This window comes from Arachis stenosperma, chromosome 9 (assembly GCF_014773155.1).
Source record: "Arachis stenosperma cultivar V10309 chromosome 9, arast.V10309.gnm1.PFL2, whole genome shotgun sequence".
NCBI lineage: Eukaryota > Viridiplantae > Streptophyta > Magnoliopsida > Fabales > Fabaceae > Arachis > Arachis stenosperma.
This window is the reverse complement of record NC_080385.1, coordinates 79,042,182-79,047,257: the sequence shown is the minus strand read 5'-3', so window position 1 is coordinate 79,047,257 and position 5,076 is coordinate 79,042,182. Positions and strand designations below refer to the sequence as shown.

At 39.1% G+C, this 5,076-nt stretch overlaps 1 non-coding gene across 1 annotated transcript; it reads right to left on the bottom strand.

The window, feature by feature from the left end:
• Positions 1–4,330: 4,330 nt before the first annotated feature.
• LOC130953548 (small nucleolar RNA R71) lies at positions 4,331–4,438 on the bottom strand. Its single transcript, XR_009075718.1, has one exon. It is a non-coding gene; the product is annotated as a small nucleolar RNA R71 (small nucleolar RNA).
• Positions 4,439–5,076: the final 638 nt, after the last annotated feature.

Here is a 5,076-nt window from a genome sequence, read left to right as displayed (position 1 = left end):
ATAAAGGATAGAAATACTTATGTAATTTCATTGGTAGGAATTTCAAATAAGTGTATGGAGATGCTGTATTCCTTTTGAATCTCTACTTTCCTACTGCATCCACCCAATCCTTCTTACTCCTTTCCATGGCAAGCTGTATGTAGGGCATCACTGTTGTCAATGGCTACATCCCATCCTTTCAGTGAAAATGGTCCAAATGCTCTGTCACAGCACGGCTAATCATCTGTCGGTTCTCGATCATGTTGGAATAGAATCCCTTGATTCTTTTGCGTTTGTCATCATGCCCAGCAATCAGGAGTTTGAAGCTCGTCACAGTCATTCAATCCCGGAATCCTACTCGGAATACCACAGACAAGGTTTAGACTTTTGATGAGCGGATAATTTGTATACTTTTTGGCATTGTTTTTAGTATGTTTTTGATATCTTTTAGTTAGATTTTAGTATATTTTTAGTAGTTTTTATTTAAAATTCACTTTTCTGGACTTTACTATGAGTTTGTGTGTTTTTCTGTGATTTCAGGTATTTTCTGGCTGAAATTGAGGGACTTGAGCAAAAATCTGATTCAGAGACCAAAAAGGACTGCAGATGCTGTTGGATTCTGACCTCCCTGCACTCGAAGTGGATTTTCTGGAGCTACAGAAGCCCAATTGGCGCGCTCTCAACGGCGTTGGAAAGTAGACATCCAGGGCTTTCCAGCAATATATAATAGTCCATACTTTATCCAAGATTTGATGGCCCAAACCCGCGAAGCAATCCGGCCTCAGAAATTCCAGCGTTAAACGCCGGAACAGGATTAAAAGTTGGAGTTAAACGCCCAAACTGGCATGGGAGCTGGCGTTTAACTCCAGAAAACGTCTCTACACGAATTTCCTTGATTGCTCAGCCCAAGCACACACCAAGTGGGCCCGGAAGTGGATTTTTATGTCATTTACTCATCTATGTAATAGTTTTCTATAAGTAGGACCTTTTACTATTGAGTCAGAGAGTCTGGAGACGACATCTAAGTAGCTATCTTTGTTTTATGCTATCTTAGACCTTTGGGAGGCTGGCCATTCGGCCATGCCTAACCTTTGTTCTTATGTATTTTCAACGGTGGAGTTTCTACACACCATAGATTAAGGGTGTGGAGCTCTGCTGTACCTCGAGTATTAATGCAATTACTATTGTTCTTCCATTCAACTCCGCTTGTTCTTTATCTAAGATATCACTTGTTCTTCAACCTATGAACAAGATGACTGACAACCATTCTTGTTCTACAAGCATTCAAGGCTTTAGTGAATATCTCTTGGATTTCTGATTGCATGATGCATGGTTGATCGCCTGACAACCGAGTGCTCGTCTGACAAACGAGCCAGCCATTCCATGAGATCAGAGTCTTCGTGGTATAGGCAAGAACTGATGGCGGCATTCAAGAGAATCCGGAAGGTCTAACCTTGTCTGTGGTGTTCTGAGTAGGATTCAATGACTGAATGACTGTGACGTGCTTCAAACCTGTAACCTACTGGGCGTTAGTGACAGACGCAAAAGAGTGATTCTATTCCGGTAGGGGAGGGAACCAAACCGGTGATTGGCGGCACTGTGACAGAGTGCTCTGCATTAGCTTTCACTGCGCGGATGGGAGGTAGCTGCTGACAACAGTGAGACCCTACACAAGTTTGCCATGGAAAGGAGTAAGAAGGATTGGATGAAGACTGTAGGAAAGCAGAGAGACGGAAGGGAAGGCATCTTCATACACTTGTCTGAAGCTCATACACCAATGATATACATAAGTATCTCTATCTTTACCTTTTCTGTTATTTTCGTTTATCATCATCATATACATTTGAGTCTGCCTGACTAAGATTTACAAGATGACCATAGCTTGCTTCAATACTAACAATCTCCGTGGGATCGACCCTTACTCACGTAAGGTTTTATTACTTGGACGACCCAGTACACTTGCTGGTTAGTTGTGCGAAGTTGTGTAATGCCATGGTATTAGGCGCACCAAGTTCTTGGAGCCATTACCGGGGATTATTTGAGTTGTGAAAAAGTATTGTTCACAATTTCGCGCACCAAGTTTTTGGCGCCGTTGCCGGGGATTGTTCATGTTTTGAGCAAGCTTGTGGTAACATCAGATGCCAAGATCCGGCAACAACATCAAGTTCTTGGTGTTATTGCCCGGGATTGTTTAGGCTGGACAACTGACGGTTCATCTTGTTGCTTAGATTAGGTATTTTTTTTCGAAATTCTTGAAGGTGAATTCTAGAGTTTCATGATGATTTGTTGAAATCTGGCTGGCTGAGAAGCCATGTCTAATCTGATTGGACCGAGGTTTCAACTTATCACCACAAGAGCTTGTTGATTTCGTATCAATCTTGCTCTTGGAGCAGTGATTTGCTAAGATTTGGCTGACCTTTGGTCATGTCTAGTGTTTTGGACCGAAGCTTTCCTTGGAAGCTTGGCTGGCTGTGAAGCCATGTCTAATTCCTGGACCGGAGTCTTAGACTAGCATTGCACTGATTCCTGGAATTCTCATTAAGAATTTTGATGCCTTTTTCCACTTAATTTTCGAAAAACACAAAAAAAAATTTATAAAACCATAAAAAGACCAAAAAGATTTTATGTTTCTTGTTTGAGTCTAGAGTCTCATCTTAAGTTTAGTGTCAAATGCATGTTTTTGTTATAATTTTCGAATTCATGCATATATTTCTTGTTTTGATCTTTGAATTCTATTGACTTGAAGTATCTTGTGTGTCTCATATGCATTCTCATATTGTTAGTGTCAGTAGTGCACAAACTGCTAAGTTTGGTATCTTGCATGCATTGTTATTTGATTCTTGTTGCATTTTGATTAATAGAAAAATCCAAAAATATTTTTAATTTGAGTCTTTTCAAGTCAATGATACAAGGAATTGAAGATTCAGAACCAACTGCAGAGGAATTATACAGAAAAAGCTGAGCATTCAAAAATGCCCAGTGAAGAAGGCAGACTGGCGTTTAAACGCCAGCCAGGGCACCTGGTTGGGCGTTTAACGCCCAAAAGGGGTGCATTTTGGGCGTTAAACGCCAGAATGTATACCATTCTGGGCGTTTAACGCCAGGATGGTGCCAGGGGGAAGATTTTGTTTTCAAAATCAATTTTTCTTAGTTTTTCAAATCAAATCTTTTTCAAATCAAATCTTTTCAATCAAATGTTTTCAAATTCAATTTCTTTCCTTTTAAAAAGATACTTACCAACAATTAATGATTTGATTGAACATCACAAGATTGTTGCCTTTTCTGTTGAGAGAGGTTTAAATGTTTCAATCATATCTTTTCTTGTTAGGCAAGTCATTAATTTTCAAAATCATATCTTTTCAAATTGTTTTCAAATCATATCTTTTAAAAATGTTTTCAAATCATATCTTCTCAATCACATCTTTTTAAACCCATAACTTTTCAATTAAATCTTTTAACCACATCTTTTTCAAAATAGTTCTCAATCAAATCTTTTTAATTTCTAATTTCAAAATCTTTTTCAAAAATCACTTTATCTCTTTTCCACTTTGATTTTCGAAAATCAATTAACATTTTTCAAAATGTTTTCAAATTTTTTTAATTGAATTTTCGAAAATTCTCTTCCCTCCTTCCCACATCCTTCTATTTATGGAGTACTACTCCTTCTAAATGCACAATTCGAATTTTATCTATTAAAATTCGAATTCTCCTTCTCCTTCTTCTTACTATTTCTCTTTCCTCTGACATTTCAAGGAATCTCTATATTGTGACATAGAGGATTCCACATTCTCTTCTTCTTTTTCTATTTCTTATGAGCAGAAGCAGAGACAAAGGCATTCTTGTTGAAGCTGATCCTGAACCTGAAAGGACCTTGAAGAGAAAGCTAAGAGAAGCCAAAGCACAACTCTCTTTAGAGGGCTTGACCGAATTCTTCAAGGGAGAAGACATGGCAGCCGAAAACAACAACAATGCCAACAATGCAAGGAAGGTGCTTGGTGACTTTACTGCACCTACTCCTGATTTCTATGGGAGAAGCATCTCAATCCCTGCCATTGGAGCAAACAACTTTGAGCTTAAGCCTCAATTAGTTTCTCTAATGCAACAGAATTGCAAGTTCCATGGACTTCCAATGGAAGATCCTCATCAGTTTTTAGCTGAGTTCTTGCAAATCTGTGACACAGTCAAGACTAATGGGGTTAACCCTGAGGTCTATAGGCTGATGCTATTCCCTTTTGCTGTAAGAGACAGGGCTAGAATATGGTTGGATTCTCAACCTAAAGAAAGCCTGGACTCTTGGGAAAAGCTAGTCAATGCCTTCTTGGCAAAATTCTTTCCACCACAAAGATGGAGTAAGCTTAGAGTGGAAGTCCAAACCTTTAGACAAAAGGATGGAGAATCCCTCTATGAAGCTTGGGAAAGATACAAACAATTAATCAGGAGATGTCCTTCAGACATGCTTTCTGAATGGAGCATCATAGGTATTTTCTATGATGGTCTCTCTGAACTATCCAAGATGTCTTTGGATAGCTCTGCAGGAGGATCTCTTCATTTGAAGAAGACGCCTGCAGAAGCTCAAGAACTGATTGAAATGGTTGCAAATAACCAATTCATGTACACTTCTGAGAGGAATCCTGTGAACAATGGGACTGGTCAGAAGAAAGGAGTTCTTGAGATTGATGCTCTGAATGCCATATTGGCTCAGAACAAAATATTGACTCAACAAGTCAATTTGATTTCTCAAAGTCTGTCTGGAATGCAAAATGCACCAAACAGTACTAAGGATGCTTCATCTGAGGAAGAAGCCTATGATCCTGAGAACCCTTCCATGGAAGAGGTGAATTACCTAGGAGAACCCTATGGTAATACCTATAATTCTTCATGGAGAAATCACCCAAACCTCTCATGGAAGAATCAAGAGAGACCTCAACAAGGTTTCAATAATAATGGTGGAAGAAACAGGCTTAGCAATAGCAAGCCTTTTCCATCATCTTCTCAGCAACAGACAGAGAGTTCTAAGCAGAATAATTCTGACTTAGCAACCATGGTCTCTGATCTAATAAAGACCACTCAAAGTTTCATGAATGAAACAAGATCCTC